The following is a 19,937-nucleotide window of genomic DNA, read 5'->3' on the forward strand; positions in this document are numbered from 1 at the left end:
CCTCTTCCCATTCTGGTTTTGTTTTGTTTTGTTTTTTTCCATTTGCTGATTTCTCACAGGATGTGAATTTGACTTCAATGTGACAGAACTATGAAGAACTTTTCACAATTAACCAAGACCATACTGCTTAGTCCATATTTCATTCATCTTTAATTCTTAAGTGAAATCTGTTGATGTTTATAAAAGATATCTTCATGGCATCTAATGATCCCTTGGTTCCTCAAAAGATGACTTCTTAGTCATGGAAACATGTCTTCATCTTTGTTCTTAATCTTTCTTCAAAGTAGCACTACTCATAAGAAAAGAGCTGGTTTATTCTAAGAAGAATGAGAGAGATCCTTAGCTATCTAACTTTGCTAATCTCCTGAAATATAAAATATTTGAAAATGTTTCAGCTGATCCCTAACACATTACACCCATGTAGGCAAAAATCACTGACATTGAAAATTAAAATCCTGCACTATTTTAAAATGCATATTTTGTTCACTACACTGATAATGAGTTCTTTTTAAAGGTATCACCGATTCAGGCACAAGTCACTAGCTGTCAAAAAATGGCAGATTGCTCTTCTGATAAAGTGACACAGCATGAAATACATCTTTGAATGTAGGCTCCTATTTAAATTGTGGAGCTCACACCTAAGGAAGCAATACCATTAATTGGAAAATATCTCAAGAAAGATCACCATAGGTTGCAACAATAGAGGATTCACTTATGGCTTTTGGATGAAAAGAATAAAAGAAAATAATGTTAATTTTGTCGTCAGTCCATATAAACTATTAAATGTGTTTTTAATGTGAGGAAATACACTTTTTTCTGGTTTAGCTATAGCAGAAAAGCTGCCACTTTGAAACCTTTTCCATTTTATAAGATTCTTCTTTTATAAAGTTCTTTTACTTCAGTTCTAACACCATCATAGTCTTGTATTAAATTACCTAAAGATAATAATTGCCACTCTTCCAAAAATGCCTTGAGGTCTGCCCTGGTTGGAAGGAGAATGAGGGTTTGTTTTTCTGCTGGAAAGAGAGGGCTGGGTTTCTTTCTACCTGCACAACCTGGTATATGACAAACAGCCTCCTGCTGTAAAGATCTAAATTCAGATTCTTCCCCAGATTACTCGTTTGGGTTTTTGCTCGGTCCTGGAAGAGGAGCATTGAATGTTTTATACTGAAAGTCAAATTTAAGTTGAAGCAAAGACAAATGAAGAGGATGAAAAGCCACACTTCCCCCACGACACCAACTGGATCTATCCTAGAAAGCGGTACAAAGTTAGTGTTGTGGCCAAAGCACTTCATAGCTCCTGTTCATTCATCCCCAAATGCCGTTCATTAGGATTTACCAACTCTAATCTGAAATCAACTTTATTCTCTTGCCAAAGAAGGCTGGACATGTAGAGGTATCTAATGGGAAAATCAATTTTGGTGAGGATAGCTAAATAGCACATAGTTGATATAATTGTCATAGTGGCAATACTTCTAAAAATCCACAGATGAATTGAAATAAAGACATTCCCACTAGAGGTACTTAGGTGGCTCAGTCTGTTAAGCATCTGACTTTTGACTTCAGCTCAGGTCACGATCTCACCATTCATGACTTTGAACCCCACGTCAGGCTCTGTGCTGACAATGATAGCCTGTTTGGGATTCTCTCTCTCTTTCTCCTTCTCTCTCTCTGCCTCTCCCCACTCTCTCAAAATCGATAAATAAACTCGAAAAAATCTTGAAAAAAAAAAGACATTCCCACTATAAGAAAAAAATACAAGTATTCAATGTGCTCTAGTTACAATAGTCTTTATGTTTTGACATTTTAAACTGATCTTCCCTAATTGATGACAGAATCCCCTAGTCCCTTATAAAGACAAAGATTAACCATGGAATGCCCTCCCAATCCTTTCCTCAGAGATTGAAAAGTAATATGAGGAAAATTAGAGTTCATATCTCCTGAGCTTCATCTTGTTGTGAAGATCTGGCCAGCAGCAAACATTCTTTCTCCCCTTACCCCATTCCAGTGCCTCCTGATCCATCAAGGACACAGTCTAAAGTGTCCAGTTCAAGACAAAAAGGAGCTCAAAACATGTATTCAGAACCAAGATGAATTTATCGAGTTAGGTTTTTCCAAAGTGGGCAGCTCCCTTTCAATGCATGCAACATTTATCAAATCACCCTACAAACAATGTCCTATAGATCCTGTAGAGGAAATAGAAAACATTATGCATGTGGAAACTTAGATCTAGCAAGAAAATACCTAAGTATGCAAACATGTGCTATAAACATAGTCAACATTCAGCTCTCAACTTAACCATTACCTCAGAAATGCTTTCCTATTCCTCTCTCCTTGTTAGTCCTTAGCCCTTCTCCTAGTATACTTTTGCTTGCCTTTATAACACTGGCTGTAATATGCAATTATGTATTTACTTCCTATTAATTTGTTTTATATTTGTCTTCCCCACTTAATTGTATGTTAGAAAGAGGCAAGAATGGCTTTCTCTGGCATTTTTTTCCCCTTTTTCTCACTGTTACTCAGAATTTAGCACCAATGCTTAGCACTGCCAAGGGGTGGGTAGAAACGGATGCATGCAAGGACTTGATTCAATAACCAAAAATGAAGTATAAGTAGAATTCATTGATCTGGGAAGACTTGGGAAGATTCCATAGCACAAGGAAAATTTAGATTACTAGGATTTCAACATTCAAAAGGGGAGGGGAAGAATGCATCCCCACTGGTTGAGGAAAAAAATGTGAGCAAATACAGAAAAGGAGGAAAGTGCAGGGAATAATTCTGGAGTACTGGGTTAGGTCAGAATATATAATTTATGAGGATGGAAGTAAAAAATAAATCTGAAGGGAAGTCAGGGACTACTTGTGGAGGTTCTGGTTGACATACTAAGAATTTTGGCATGTGACTTTACAAAACTTAGGCATGAAGGGTTTTTTGGTTTTGTTTTGGTTTTGGTTTTTTGTTTTGTTTTGTTTTGATCCTGTATGTATGTAGTTCCATTTCATCTCAAAAATAGATACAACAATGCTATACCAACTTTAACAAATTGACTCAGGAAATACTATATGTGGTTTTTTTCTATTGAAGATGCAGTGAAAAATTTTGATACCATTCATGTTGACTACAAAGCCAATATAATATTTAAATTTAAACTGATGAGAGAGAGAACATAGGGCTGGATTTATGCTGTTTCTTCTTGGTCACTGTTTTCTTCCTCTGACATTTGATGAATAATTAGACTTTAATGAAACATACATCACCCCAAAGGTTGAACAGTCTGCCACCAGCTTCCATGGTTGAGTTCAGATGTGTGTATACTTGAATTAGCATGTGGGAAATGTGTATTTACTTTGCTGAAATTAATAGTAGCATTCTTTGTCCCATTGGGTCAGGGTCTGCTCCCATCTTCCTTTTAATGAACATCGTTTTTCCCATGGGTCCAGTGTTGGGACAGGCTCCTGTGCCAGGAGGAGGCACATGAAAAATTCCTGAATTAAACATAATGGTGCATCAAATTGAGCCTTTCCTATTCCAGGCAATTAGAATGTGTTACTCTGTCCTCCTGTCTATCTCTGCTGCCTTCTGTACCCATGGCTTTTTGATCTTAACTTTGGATTTGGCCTTTACAATTTGTGACTTTTGTTTCCAGTTTGGTGTTTTACTTCTTGACTATCCTGACCTTCAAAGTCTATATATGCGTTGAACTGTTTGCTTTCTTAATTACTTCTTTGACCTGATAATAGTGATAAATACAGTAAAGCCCAACAGGGTACTTGATATCTGCCAATTGTTATATGCACATTATGGCACTGAAATAGTCCTTCAAGGTGTAGATCCCTATTCCCATTTTGGAATGGAAACAGAATTTCTAAAATGATAAATAACTTTGTCTAAGTCACATAGCTGGTAGATGGCAGAGATAGAATTTATACCAGTTCTGTCTGCTTCAACATCTATTTTCTTTTCTAACCTACCACATTAACACTAAAATTCCTGCTTCTTAACTCCTGCACATCTAAGCTCTTCATTTCCTACCAGTTTGCTGACTCACAGCCTGGGCTAAACCTATAAAGTCCCTTTTTCCAACTATAACTGATTTATGAAACTGGGGAAATGAAATCAGGTTGCAGTTTTTACCTAGTCTGTTGGAAAAACACTGACTATAGAGTCAGAGACATTAATTAGAGTCCACTCTCTTTAGTTTCATATACACTACAAGCCTTTTGGAAAGCTGTTTACCCATTCTGAACACAGATGCCTCAACTACCAAATTATAGGACTTCACTCGATAATATATAGCAAAGCCATCAGGCTTTCTCTCTGGGGCATGCACTCCACCCATCTGTGCTGGCACAGAGACAGGCTCTATCTATCTAGTTCTGACCCCCTACCATATTTGAAATCATATCTTCCTTGTGCTTTCTTGACCAGGCAACAATTGTCACTCTTTTTTTTTTAAAGGATAGAGTGTCCCCTTCATGAGAGAACCCCTGGAAAATCCTTTCAGATTTCAGTACCTGGAAAGGCTTACGTTCTTGTGAGTAATGCTTCATATATTAACTCTACAGATACTATGAACTTTTAAGTCATCAGATTCTTGTTTTGGCTGCTAGAAAACTCAAAACCAACTATTGGCCTGCCTCCAGGAACTATTAAAACTCTCATGGCATGATTTTGGTATGCTAAATTTCTATCCAATTTCCCTTACTATTTATTATTTACTTTTGTTTTGATTGCTACAACTATTCATTTGTTCTCCTTTTCCTGTATATGGTCTTTATTGCTGTAAGTACCTTTGAAAATATTTTTGAATTAGAGTGGGGCAGAAATGTATACTACTGACTGATAGGTGCAATAGGTAGACTTGCAAATAAACCAATAAATAACTATAGTATACCAGGACTTTCTTTTCTGCAGTTACTGACCAAACAGTACATTTTAGTTTTAACATGCTTGGGTCTTGATTATTCCATAAAAGCTTATACAAGTGTCGAAAAGCGACATTGCCTTTAGCAAACTGAAAACACCTTCAACAGTAGAATCATTAAAAATTATTACACCACAGAATAAAATCTGTCTGATTTTCATCAGGACTTTGTGTAAGACAAAAAGTGATGTGTCAATTTTACCTGGAAAGTAAATCCTCTGTGTTTTTGTTGATGCCAGCCAAACTGAAAGGAATCATAGCACGGTCAAATCAATCAAACAATTAGCCCTTATTAGGATTATGATTCAACAGTACGTACACACCCATATATAAAAGACCACTTTGTTAAGAATGGGGACACCACAGCCTTATAAGAATAATCCATTTGGATTTATAAAAGTCTTGATCCAGCTTAGAACTCTGAATCTCATAGAATCAAACTTCTTAGATGCTTTTCCTCACCCTCCTCTAAAGCAAATCAAAACACTCCTATTTCCATCTGGATTAGAAAAAAATAACAGCCTTTTCATTAGGTTTGGTGTTTGAAGAACTAATTAGTAAGAAAACTGTGTGGGCTGCAACTGGTACTGAATTTGAAACCTGCAGAAATTCCTCTAGACTTTTATTTTACTCAAAGCATGTTTATTGATCAATTACCATATGCCAGGCCCTGTGCTAGATACTGAGAATACAGTGATAAATAAGACAGAGTATCTGTCCTCTTGGATCTTACATTCTACTAAAGTGAAATGGTAAGAGTGCAGTGCAATACAGACAACACGGGGGGGGGGAATAAAATAACTGTAGGTATTAATAAAAATTTAAAAAAATAGAATGGAACAATAAGATTACATTAGTATATAATTAAGGAAGCAGGCTATTTAAAACAAAGGTAATGAATTAGTGGAAGAGCTGAAGAATCAAATAGGGTGGTGAGATTTTCCAGAGTTTAGCAAAAGCAGAACATCATTACCACTCCTAGGCTGGAGGGAAAAAGACAGTAGGTTAAATTAACCACATTCTAAATACTGTGGTCACCTGGCAGAAGCTGAAATCACACTGCACATGAAGGTGTGAGCGGGAGCCACAGAGAAAAAAAATAGGCATCGCTGGAGACGCCACTCCAGTCAGAGGGGCAGGGAAATTCCTTCCATCTCTGCATCAGTGCCATCCGTTGATCAGGAAGCCAGCTGATATGCCAGCCTGGAAAATACCACCTGCAGTAGTCAGCACCACAGTCCAGTAGTCTGGTGGGAAATGGGCAAGGAGGGGATTTGAAGTCAAACAAGATTAGGCTTGCACAAGAATAGAGAGTGACCAGGGATGGTCAGATTAGGATGTGGGATGGGATGGGGTAGTTGGGATGGTCAGATTAGGACGTGACATTTGAGCAGGGACCTGGAGATGTGAAAGACAAAGCCATAGGGAGATCTGAGGACAGCATTCCAGGCAGAGTAACAGCAAGTTCAAGTCCCTGAGAGAGGAAAAGACCTTGTCAAGCCTGAGCAGAGACATGAAGACGACATGCGAGGGGATGATAGGAGATGTAATCAGACACCTGGTTGGAAACAGCTCATTGTAAGGCCTTGGGGGGTCACGGGAGAGTTTAGGTTTTATTGTATTGAGTAAAGAAACGTTGACTTGTCTTTTCTATTTGCAAAATAGGCACTGTGGAAACTGAGCATAATACTGCTTAAAACTCGCCTGCCAATCTTAGGGAAAAATGGCTCAACTCTGATCCTTTAGGGGCAATAATAAGACCTGGAGCAAAATTCTCCAGCTATGCTCCTTGGTTACATCTTCTCAACCTTTGCCTACAAGACTCATCCTCACCAACAATGCACACATAATCAAATTAATTGGAGGAGATATGTGAGGAAGCACCCAGAGAGAATGCATCCTTAACTATCACACTCTTCATCCTATGTAATGTAGGGAAAGTTTCAGTAAACTTCAAGCTGCCAACTTAGCTGCTGATAAACATTCTGGCATCCTCGTTTTCTCCTGATTCTTTCTAAGCACCATAGTTAGGAAATTTCTGTACCTTGGTTTATTACTTTATTGTTCTTTATTTTTTTAAATGGTGATTTTTTTTAAAGTAAGTTATTAACGAGAAATTTGAACTGTATGGAAACGGTCTTTTGTCACATATAATATTGCCATTCAGTTGTTAATGACTTTAGGCACTATAATTTTTTTTTAATGTTTATTTTTGAGAGACAAAGCACAAGTGAGGGAGAGGCAGAGAGAGAGAGGGGCAAAGGACCAAAGTGGGCTCCAAGCTGTCAGCATAGAGCCTGACCCAGGGCTCAAACTCATGAACTGTGAGACCATGACCTGGGCCAAAGTCCAATGCTCAACTGAGCTACTCAGGCACCCCAGGCACTATGAATTTATGTAGTATAGATTCATTTTCTTCATGATCTTCTACTTATAAACCAAAATTTATTTAAATCAATTAGTAATTATCGAAAACATTTTCTCTCTTTTTTTAATGTTTATTTATTTTTGAGAGAGAGCACACACTTGCACCAGCAGGGGTGGGGCAAAGAGAGAAGAAGAGAGAGAATCCCAAGCAGGCTTTGTGCTATTAGCACACAGCCCAACAGGGAACCTGATCTCATGAACTGTGAAATCATGACCTGCTGGATGCTTAACCAACTGAGCCACCCAGGCACCCCACATTTTTTTAATGTTTATCTATTTATTTTGAGAGAGAGAGAGAGAGAGAGCAAGCACAAGCAGGGGAGGGGCAGAGAGAGAGAGGAAGAGAGAGAGAATCCCAAGTGGGTCCCACACTGTCAGTGCAGAGCCCAATATGAGGCTCAATCCCATGAACGGTAAGATCATGACTTGAGCCAAAATCAACAGTCAGATGCTTCACCACCTGAGTCATCCAGGCACCCTGGAAAACATTTTCTCTTTAAAAATTTATGAAGAACACAAAACAAATGACAAAAACCCAAAAAAATGTTTTAATAAAAATAATTTTTGTGGAGTATTAATGATAAATTACATTAAGGTAAATCAGATATTCATTTGTTCAGGTTATTAATTCTTAAGTACCTGCCACATGCCAAGCATCAGGGCAAGTATTGAGGACACAATTGGGATATGGTCTTAGGCACAGTACTTGACCTCCTAGAGACCTATGATTAATGACCACATCATTGTACTTCCTGTGGCACTTCCTTTGCACACAGGAGGCACTAAATAGCTATAGGCCAATTGAATGAACAAGTGACTCTGTTTCATGTATTAATGTCATCAGAATGAATCAACTTCCATAAGTTAGCTTCCAGTAGCCAGATGAGTACATGTCAGAATACCAAACAGGTTAAACAGAAAACTTCATTCAGTTAGGGTATAACTAAACGTTCAGAACTGAAATGGTATATTTCAGTTGTATATTATTGAATGGTATATTCAGTTGTATATTACTGAAAATTGAATATGGGAACATCTTAAAAATTATACAGCCATGTAAAGTTTTGGAAAAGAAAAAGAAAAGAAATGCCTAAATTGACATTCCCAGTAAGAAGGAAAGATTCACAATGACTGGGGCAAAGTAGTACAGCTGATAACCCAATAACCCAGTACTTGCTGCCTCTCTTATATAAAATATTGGTGTTTTAAATTGTGTGATATAATGTGGAAGCAAATTAGCATAACATATAAAACAGAAAGGAGAATGTCAGTTGTTTCCAACATGTCTCTGGAAAATTATACTCAAAGTTCACATAATGGGAGCATATAAGATGTATGAATACGTCAAAGATCAATGTTCCCTATATAATAATACAATTTTTCCTCATTTACCCCATTCTTATAGTCTTTCAAACCTGTAAAAATTGTCTAACATGATATATTGACAGGCATGTGGTCAGAGATAAAGTGAAAATCTATTGTATGACTAGGAAGTTAATTAACCTAACAGTAATGATTACTATAACAATCTCTGAACGTCTTGGAACCCGAAATTCTCTAAATGTTTGGTGATGTAAATTTTAAGAGCATTAAATGTTTCAAAGAACCAAGTCAGGATCAATGAAAGAATAACCAAATGAATAGGACTATGTGTCAGCCTTGTGCTAGACACTAGCGAATATTATGTAGAAATAATACCTAAAGAAAAATGATGAAGAATTCAACCTCCATCATTTCACATAGTTTAAAATATAAGCTGAAAATAATTTTGTCAACTCAGAAGAGAGAAATATTCTACCAAATGTGGCCGAAGATCTGCTTTTCTAAGGAAATAAAAGGAGTTCATTGTATCCAGATTTAGAATAAATCTGTTCCTGCAAGCAGAGGCATCTGTTGTTACTAGTATTTTTGTGTGTATATGAATATGAACTGAATATGAATTTTACTTTCATAAGCTTCTTTTTACATCTAGTTTTTAAATTCAAAAGTTCTGGAGAGATTTAAAGGGCAGTAGTCTTCCCCAAACTCTAAAGGGTGCAGGATGTATTTTTAACTAGAAAGAAGAATGCCGGGAAACAATATTTTTCTTTAGCCCAGTGACTCCGAGTTTTTAAAAAAGTGATATAATAGCCTGTATTTGTGAAAAACCAAAGACCACTGCAGCTTTTTGGTAACAGGAATAAACCAAGAAAATCTGAAGCATCCTCAGGCCTAGCACAATGGAATGGGGTCGTGAATCAGAAGATCATGGAATATATTTCTTCCTTTAAAATAAAATGAGCACATACCCAAAGAAAATGGCTGCTGTGGTGGTCGATTACCCCAGTTGAAGTCCAGGCTTTTGACCTGGGTTTAGCTTTCCCCATGTATCAGTATGAAGATTTGCCTGCATTCTGCCAGGTACCATCTCCACAGCTGAATTTTTGGCAGAGAGAAATGCTGATACTGGAGGTGGTCAGAACCGGGCTCCAGGCCCAGCTCTACTCTTCCTCAGCTGTATGACCTTGGGTAAGTGGTTTACCTTTGCAAACCTCGTCAGTTTCAATGGGAGGCTGAGGAGTGTAGGAGATAAAGCTTATCTCTCCACTACTGAGGGGTGTTTTTTCCAGGTCTGGAGACCCTCCTTGGCCTCTCTCCATGTTCTATTTACCTTGTTCTGCCTCTGGGGCAAAACTTCTCTGATTAGTAAATTTGAATGAATAATTACTCACATGCAGTTCTAAGGAGCAAGCATAGCCACCAAAATCACAGGAAACAAAGATATATTCTGCTTTTCTCTGCCTTAAATCTTACCTGGGAGGCCTGTCCCAGTTCAGCATTGTCATGACTGGCGGAGAAGACTTACAGCCACATCTTCCAAGGTGGCTTCTTCTTACAATCAAGGTGATACTTACCCTCTACTTCTCTCAGTTTTCTTATTTCTCAACAAGTTTAGAAGCCTGGTGGGGAAGAGGAGTGCTATTCACCAGGTGCCCCTTTGGAGATCCCCATATTCATTGTTGTTACTACTGTCACTGCTCATTCACTGATTTGGGAAAAGGGGAAATGGTTAAAACTCTTGAGTATTCTCCATCAGCATTCCTCAGGATTTCATTAATATCTATTGGATAAATTATAAAATATTGAAACCACATGGAACTTTTAAGGGCCATCTAATCTAATGCCATTATTTTGTACAAAAAGAAACAGTAGTTCTTAAATGTATCCCAGTCCTGCAGCCAGCCAGCGGCAGGACATCCTTCTTACCACTCCTTACTGTACCCCTGCACTAAGTGAGTCACTCATTCTGTTTTATTTTTGTCCTCTTTTTTAACTAATGAGGTTTTTTTCCTCAATTCAGAGTTGGGGTTTTTGGAGAGACACCGAGAACCTCAGAAATAAGGGGGTGGGGCAGGGGGACAACTAGGAAGAAGCTTACATCACTCAATTTGACTGAGGACAGGAAGTAGCATATTTAATATTAGTTTGTCCTAGTTTTTCAAAGCAAGCCAAAGATTTGCAAGCCCGGTGGTTCACAAAGTGTAGTGCAGCAGCCCTGGCAGCAACCGGAGACTTGTTAGGAAGGCAAATTCCTGGCCCCACCCCCAACCTACTGGATTAGCCTGCCAGAGCTGCCATAACCAATGAGCACAGACAGGGTGGCTTGACCAACAAGAATTTACTGTCTCACAGTTTTGGAGGCTAAGAGTTTCAGATTAGGGTGCTCACAAATTTGGTTTCTCCAGAGGTCCCTCGCTGTCTGACTTGTAGATGGCCACCTTTCTGCTCTGTCTTCACATGGCCTTTCCTACATGTGAGCATACCTGGAGCGTCTTCCTCTTCTTATAGAGAGGATCAGTCATGTTAGAGGCCCCCGTTTATGGCCTCATTTCATCTTAGTCACCTCTTTAACTCCTCTAGCTCCAAATATAGTCACAGTCTAAGGTACTGGGGTTAGAGCGTCAATACATACAAATTTGGAGGAGACACAATTCAGTCCACAACACCTGTTGAGTTAAAAAATGCAATGGTTGGGACCCAGCAATCTGTGTATTATTAAGCCCCTCAGGCGATTTTCATGCCAGTTAAAGTTTGCACGGATTAATCTAAGTCTAAAAGACATCAGGACCAGTGTTGTTTTGGCACACACGAGCATGTGAAAGAAATGGAGCTAACTGTGGCAAGGGCCTGGCCACCAAAGGCATGACTGTGAGTATGCATTCAATACTGTGCGAGTGCTAGATGCACGTGCAGTAGCGAGCAGATTCACCTCCCCAGTATTCTTGCCAGATGGCCTTGGGAAGTGGACTGAACCTCTTGGATTGAGTGACCACCCTAATTGGATTCTTAGATAATCCTGGAAGTGGTGGGATCTCCAAAGAGAACGAATGCTTTATTTCAACACATTGATACCCACCTTCAAATGCAAATAGAAAGCAGAAGAGGTCATAAATTATTTACATCATTATTGAGATTAAATCTGAAAGGAAAGATTACTGTGTTTTCTGCATGAGGGAGGAAGGGGTTAAAGAGAAGGACAGACTTTAGGATTTAAACTCCTGGCTGGAGTTCAGAATCACCTGAGCAGATTGGCAATAAATGGGTTTCTCAGTCCCACTCGTGACTGAATCAGACCTTCCAAAGACAGGGCTCAAGACAAAGACTGAAGCGTGGTTTTCTGGATAAGTGGGAAGTTGGAATAACATACAGAGTTAATTGAACTAGTGGTTCATCATTATTAAGCAACAGGGATACAAAAATAGCACTCACACTTTTTGTCACATGTTTTATAGAAACTGGAAAAAGAAGAGAACGATGTGAGAGAAGCTTATCACAAATAATTCCAGATTAGAATTTAGATAGTATGAAATGATAACATCGATCTAGGAAATGGATTAAAAACGATTTCTCCTCTCTTTTTCCTTACCCTACTGCAAGCTTTCTGCATGAAGCTGTCAGCACCTTGACCCATTCAGCACACACAGGTATGCCACTCTCTGGCATGACACCACACCCCTTTTGAAAATCTTACTTTCCATTGCTCTTTAATCTTAATATGAATTACCCAAGAATAAACTATCTTTTGGTGCACCTGGGTGGCTCAGTCAGCTGAGTATCTATCCAACTCTTGATTTCGGCTCAGGTCATGATCCCAGGGTCATGGGATAGAGCTGGCATCAGTCTTGATGCTGAGCATGGAGCCAGCTTGAAATTCTCTCTCTCTCTCTCTCTCTCTCTCTCTCTCTCTCTCTCTCTCTCTCTCTCTGTGTGTGTGTGTGTGTGTGTGTGTGTGTGTGTCTGCTTCTCTCATCTGCTCATACGTGCTCTTTCCCTCTCTCTCAAAAATAAAAAATAAAAAAGAATAAGGTATCTTTTGTCAAAATTCACATTGAACTTTAAAGAACTATTTCTTCAGAGGGTAATGAGCTAAACAGTCACTTATGACAGTTATAAAAGAGATTCTGAAAATCCACTCAACTTCTTATGCTCCCCTCCCCCAAATCTGAAATAAATTTGGCTAATTTCAAACAAATTAAGCAAAATAATTCCCTTTTGCAATTTTGGGATGATTTATTATAGTATCTTCTTGTCGTGTGTCTGTTTCTAAAAACTCCTTTTCCCTGTATACCAAAATTAGCTTACTTTTATATAAAGGTCTTGCTTCCTTTATTTATTTTCTAGATCCCACCTCCTTGCTTTTTCAAAATTAGATTCTGGATGTATGCAAAATAGGATTATGTGTTTTATCTTCCTAACTTCAACAGAGATGACTAGAAACTCTTACATGGCAGGGTGCCTGGGTAGCTCAGTCAGTTAAGCATCCAACTTTGGCTCCAGTCATGATCTCACAATTTGTAAACTCTTAAATGGCTACTTATTCTACCTCTAATACAGGCCCCAAAAATCAACTGTGCATAAATCAGGACAGGTTTGTGTGATGCATGTAATAAGTTGTGGCAAGATCCTTGCAGAGGTTTTGATTAAAGCACAAACTAAAGACGATATTGCCTTGTTTATTCCAAACAGCCTCCTATTATCAAAGCTTTTTTGTTAGTTTGTTTTTACTTTTGTCCTTCTTTTTGCAACCTTTTCTGTTTCCCACCATATCTGAGTATTTGAACTATAATTTCTAGAAGGTCATCAGTGATCACTCATTGGTATAACTGTCACATTCATCTGTGAATTCAACTGTGTGGAAGTTGGTAATCTCAATTACTTGATATAGTTCCCATAATATCATAAAAAGATTGCCTTTAAATAACTCTCTTCCATCTGCCTTAGATACCAATGGCGAAGAGGCTCCAAATTAATTGAGAGTTGTGGTTAAGAATGTTAATTAACTTGTTTATATCATACTTGTTTCCCAAACCTGAATGTGAAAACAAAATACAGTATAATTATTCTTTAGAATCTACCCCTGTGTCTCCATATAAATTTTGCACCTGCCTCAGATCTTTCTCTGGAGCTTTAAGATCTGTCAGCAACATTACACAACTACCTGTTAGAATTTAAAGAACCAATGGAACCATTCTGTGTGATTCCTGTGGTTTGTCTGAACACAGCTCTTCTCTTCCTGAAAGCACTAAGACAAACAGGTTTATAAGATAAAATGTAGCATTTGCATACAGTTCCCATTGATATATGGTCCCATCGTTTACTAGTTGTTTTGCAGACTAAGGAACATAATAGGTACAGGGGTTATGAGGGAGATACTCTCTTCAAACCTCAAGGAGCTTCCTGTACAAAATGAAAAAAGTGTAGTGTCACAACACAATTTGTTCCTCTGAACGCCAATTTTCAGCAAGAGGTTATACAGGAAAAGGGTGAAATAAACATGGAACCTGTCTTCCAGGAGTTCACAGTCAAATAGGAGAGAGGAAGCAAAAAGGAAAAGGAAGCTGAAAATGACAAGTATTTTCAGTGAGGCATAAAATGCACTAGGATTGAAAGGAAGATAGCAATATGATCAGGAATGCTCAGAGCTGAGCTTATGCTATTTTAACAAACAGTAATTATAAAAGGCTCTCAGAAATTTCTTTTTAGGAGAAGGATTCACAGATAAAAACTCTTCCAATGGATATTAAAATTATTTTTCAATGTGTATCACGATAACAGGATACAGTGTACTTGATGGCTTATGCTAAATAGAAACACATTTGCATAGCATCTGATCTGCAGTTTTTTCAAATGTTTTTGTTGGAAGTTAACAGAAGCCTTCCAGGTGTCAGTGTTTTTGCTGAGAGACATTTTCCATTCCCGCATCTCTGCACAGAATGAGCATGACATTATATGCTAAAAGGACACTGTCAAATTTTAGTCTAAAAAGAATCCATATGATCTGTCAGATAATTTTTAACTCCAGATACAACTTCCATCAGCAAATGTAACATGAAAAATAAATATGCAAGTGGCTCTTAGGGCCCATGTGTTGAGCTTTTAGAAAAATTAATCTTCTAGAGAGTTCTGTATTAGTGCTCTTCTGTGGCAAAACCATGCACATTGCACTCTAAAATATTCAATGTGATCTCTTTCTAGAGGACAGAACTTAGTTAGTAATTAAATCACAGGATGAAGAAGAGAGAGAGATTACATGGTACAACCAAATGCTCTAATGTAATTCGTGTTTCATACCTTACATTTTTGGTCTTATACATCTATAGATTTTATTTTGTCAGTTTTTCACTTTATCCAACAAGACTTCACATCCTTTAAAGGTTAGTACTGAATTGTCTTTGATTTCTCTACTGAAAGATTGTCTTCTTCCCCATCCTTGTTACCTATCTAACTCCTACTTAGGACTAAACAAAAATGAACCCCAGAGGGACACAGGGTCAATATTAAGTATTTTATGAGCAAAAGATGGATGCAGGCTATCATCTAAAGAACAGACTTGTATATTAAAAGCTGCTCATTAAAAGCTAATCAGCTAATTAGCTAATTAAATGGTAATCACTCTCAATACACCAAAAGCCTGTTAACAAAGAAATTCAAATCTGTCATCCTGGGAGGTACTCAAAATTAGAAGCAGGAAAAACACACAGGTATCTGGAGATAAGAAGGAAGGTTCAGGCCCAGGGCAGCTAAATGCATCCTGCTGAGTCCTTGCACCTCGCCCAGCACTGTTTTCCATGAGTCACCAGAATGTTTAGCTGCTTTCACTTGTGACATCACAAAGGTGTCATTCTACCTTGGACCCACCTCATCCTTTAAGGCTTTACTCAGAATCTACCTCCACCCCGTTTCCTTACTTTACATTTCCGATAATCTTCCAACTTCCTGTGCCATTTTCAGATCTATTCTCCACAATTGAAATGACTGTCTGATCACTTGTACTGTTAGGTAAACTGAAACAATAGTTTATAAAAAGAACAACAGTTTATAAATAAAAGAAGAAGAAAACCAGGCTCAAAAAAAAACCTAGGCAAGGCTGGGGCAGACAATAAAAGGTAGGCAAGTGAATGGGTCAGCCCCAGTAAAATTCAGATCATAAGGTGGAGACTGGAACTAATGAAGCCTTCCACAAAGGAAGCATTTTCTAAGTACCTACACCAAAAGATAAGGTCAAAGCTAAAGTCAAAGTGGTAGTTCACAACCACTTATTAGACAAGGCCCAGAGGGCAGTAAAGTAGTGAATATTACAGCAGGCAGCAGACTTGGAATCCAGAGAGATTCTAAGAAGCCAATTTTCAGGTGTGTTGTGAAGGATAAATGATAGTGTGTGTCTAAGTAGGTCCCCATTCTTTTCCCCAACAATATATTCTTTGTGATCTCGCCCAAGAATCTTAACAATATGACCTCGTGTGGAATCTTTAAAGAGATCTATTTAAAGCAAGTCACGCCTGATTTGAGGACATGGAAAGACCCATAATCTTGCCATACCCATGATGGGGAAGTGAGCCCCTAAAAGCAGGGATCATAGCAGAGCACTTTGATTTTTCTGCTTCTTATTCCTAAACCCAATGTAGAAAAAAGAAATGTGGAAAAACGTAGGATTTTGGCACATATTTAAAGGTAGGTTATTTTTAAATGTACTATTAAGGTATCATTGGACACACTGTTTATAAAAGAATTAACATCTCCAGTTTTTTCAATTCTGTGTTCTTATGCCCTTCCTATGCTTTGCAGTGTTTGATTGCCTTTATTGAGCTCAATAGGTGCTGCCCTGCCACGACCCCCTGCAGAGTTATCACATAACCATTTTTGAAGAATTAAGTAAATTATAAAAGTATGTTTCACATATTCCACACTTATCCCCCACCTGCAGCCACTGGCTGGCATTTCTTTCTGCTTTGAAATAGCAATTTCTGATCCCCAGAGGCTTATCAGAGTGAAACACACTTTCCTCATTCGTGTATCCAGAGGGCTAAATCAGCAATACCTGGCTTTTTTTTTTTTTAAAGAAAGTTGTTGAAATTCCTCCAATACCCTATAAAAGTATTAATAGTTATATAAAAGTAAAATAACATTAAATTTGAACTTTTGATTGCCTTTTAGTGAATTAGATAGACAAAACGTTTAACCACAAAAACATAATGCACATAAAAAATAAAATTATGAGTGAATTAAAACTGTGAACACATAAATGAATAAAACCATAAACTTGGTCAATACTAAAGGGAGAGGAGAACACAAACCATGTTCATCTTTCAGGAGGTAAACCTCCACAACTAGGTTCACTGCAAAGTCTCCTAACAGACCCTTGATACTACAAGTTATTGTCCTTTTTCTTTCTTTTAATGATACAATAGCACAAGTTATTGAGCTGGATATGTGGGCACAAAGCCAAAGAGGACATTAGCCAGCCTCCCTTGCAGCTACATGTGGTCAAATACTGAGCTTTGGCCAATGAGATAGGCCTCTAAGTAGTATATGGCAAATCTTTAAATGTTTGGTGACCTTAAACCTTTGGTGCCCTTTCTCTATTCCTGCAGGTTGGAATATAATCATGCTAGAGGCCACCATGTAAATAAGGACAAGGACAACTGACACAACTGACCTTAAGTAAAACACCTCAGCTACTACTGTAATAATGGGGCACCCTGTGGCTCAGTCATTTAAGTGTTGGACTCTTGATTTTGGCTGAGGTCACAGTCTCATGGGTTGGTAAGATAGAGCCCTGTGTGGGGCTCTGCACTGACAGTGGGTAACCTGCTTGGGATTCTCTCCTTCCCTCCCTCTCTGCCCCTCCCCACACCTGTGCACTCCCTTGTGCACGTGCTCACTCTGTCCCAAAATAAATAAACATTTAAAAATAAATAAATACAATTATTACATTGTAATATATGTATTAAAACCACTATTTCTTACATGATAATATTAAAATTTTGTTCTAGCTTTTGAAAAAATACATATTAAGGAAAGGAAAGGAAAGAAGGAAGCTCAGAGAGACAGAGAAAGGGAAGGAAAGAGCTTGGCTCAACCTCTGAAAGGCCCTGACCTGGCTTTAGCTCTCAGCTGCCCACTGGGATTTCATCCCCCACACATTCATATGTGTCCTAATGAAGTTTGTGGTTTCAAAGGAGTGAAGTAGAACTAACAAGTAAATGGACAATACTGAGAAGACCGGCCAGAGAGATACAGAGGTGGGAGATTTCTTTCAGATGGAAAAAAGGTCAGAGGAGGACATGACATTTAAGTTGGCTTCAGAATATATTTTGTGTAAACTGAATAATGTGAACATAAGAGAAAGGGACAACATGGAAAAGCATGGGGAAAGAAGAAGAGAAGAAGAAAGTCATTTCTTCAATGACTTCAATAAAGAAAACACCGTGCTCTGTGAACAGACAAGGCCACTTCTTCATAGCCCTCTACTGTCTCATATATTCCACATATAACACCATTCTATTTCTAGAGATTCATTTTTGGGGAACTAAGCAAAACCCTCAGTAGAGTAATATATTAGGTCTGTGTCAGTTGTGAGAAACTCTTTATCAGTTGCCTTGTGTGACTGAGAAGGGAGGGAATAGACAGAATAAGCAGGCGAGTGTTGATGGTGCAGTACAGGGAAGGCCCCTAGGGATGGTTCTGTGGGCAAGGATGGACTTGGTGATGATTGGATAGAGCTTGAGGTGGGCCACACAGACTGGCCACGACATACACACAGCAGAGACTATGATAAATCAAATGCCTAATGTTGCCTATATTGCTACTTTTCCCAGAGCCATCGTAGAAAGAAAGCAAATAATAAAAAGAAGGGAATTGTGGTTGCTCAGTACCTAAATGTAGGAAGAAGGCAAGGACTTTGTCTAATTTGTCTCTGCTTTATCCCAGAGCCTACAACACTGACTGGCACTCAAATATCCTGGGGGTGTGTAAACACATGCCTACCCTGTGTCAGCCCTGTGCTTAGTACTTTACCTACATTAGCTCATGTACGTCTCACCCATAAACACGGATGAGGAAATTGAGGTACACAGAGAATAAGAGTCTTGCCCGAGGTCATCCAGCCAGTGAATGGCAGTGCCAGAATTCAAATCCTAGTCTCATTGACTAAGGCCAGTGTTATTATCTACTGTGAAACACTTCTTCACCAGACAGGAAACCAGACTATGACTATAGCACACAATAATCTCAGTTTGGCACAACTCCCCCTGATGATAGCATCATCAGATGCGAACTGGAAGAACCAGTTTTAAGGAAGGGTGAGGGGGTGTGGAATATACAGTGAAGCTGAACAATCAGGCTGACTGTATTTTATGGTCTCTGATTTGGTTCGCCCAAAGTTGAATCAGGACCCAAATTAGTTCAAAGCACAAACGAGAAGTTATTTTTATTTCTGCCTCTCTCTGGGGTTTAGAATTCTGTAGAGGAAAAATGAAAACTATTCCTTCATTAAGCAGGTGGCATCAAAATCTATCACATCAGTGTTGAAAAGCACCAGGTAATTTCTTAGTTTCAGAGACTTCAATTTGCCACTAGTGAAATTCCAAGAAGGCTGCAATAACCTCGGAAATTACTCAGTTACTCAGAAATATTTTGGTGGTTCTTTGGCTGACTTAAACCTAGTTATTTCTATATCTAATAATTTCTATTAATCATCCTGAACTCAAAGACATATACTTTCCTCCAGGACACTACAAGAGAATAAATGGTAGAAGAATGATAAGATAGCATGAATAAGTGAGAGGAAATGTATGTTAAACAGGACCCTTCATTTTGTATTCATCACTAATGGATGCTGGCAGGTGACATTGTGCATGCAGACTACTAAGTCGGCTGCTAACTGTTTCTACTGAGCACCAGAGAAGTGTGATGCAACAGACACTAAACTGACCGCCAGCCTTGTATTAGCTAGTAAAGAACGGAAATGAGTCATCCATGTTCACCCACACTCTTGAAACGAAACTTGAAAGGGAAAAAGTCTCATACAAAAATCCAGCTCCATCTTGTTTTTTGCCCTGCCCGCATCTGCTAGAACAGTCCCTGACCTGAAGGTTTATGGCACAGATGTTTAATAAATATTTATGGAATGAATAAATAAATGAATGTTTTCCTATTATTCCCTCAATCTAGGAATATTCAGGATGACAAGAACAAGAGAACAATGCTGTTGACCCACAGAACTCTTGAGTTTGTTGAGATTGCAGATAGACTTGTATCAAGATCC

General features: G+C 38.4%; 2 long non-coding RNA genes across 2 annotated transcripts in view; one reads left to right on the plus strand and one right to left on the minus strand.

The window, feature by feature from the left end:
* Positions 1 to 1,544: 1,544 nt before the first annotated feature.
* LOC128311283 (uncharacterized) lies at positions 1,545 to 5,395 on the minus strand. The gene is made up of 3 exons (XR_008289599.1): positions 5,127 to 5,395; positions 3,253 to 3,485; positions 1,545 to 2,186 (listed from the first exon to the last, which is right to left on the minus strand). It is a non-coding gene; the product is annotated as an uncharacterized LOC128311283 (long non-coding RNA).
* Positions 5,396 to 16,070: 10,675 nt separating this feature from the next.
* Positions 16,071 to 19,937, plus strand: part of LOC128316073 (uncharacterized) — a 77,146-nt gene continuing 73,279 nt past the window's right edge. Inside the window, exon 1 of the long non-coding RNA XR_008299511.1 lies at positions 16,071 to 16,342. This is a non-coding gene — a long non-coding RNA (uncharacterized LOC128316073). The remainder of the gene's footprint in view (positions 16,343 to 19,937) is intronic.

Source organism: Acinonyx jubatus, chromosome A1 (genome assembly GCF_027475565.1).
Source record: "Acinonyx jubatus isolate Ajub_Pintada_27869175 chromosome A1, VMU_Ajub_asm_v1.0, whole genome shotgun sequence".
NCBI classification, from domain to species: Eukaryota; Metazoa; Chordata; class Mammalia; order Carnivora; family Felidae; genus Acinonyx; species Acinonyx jubatus.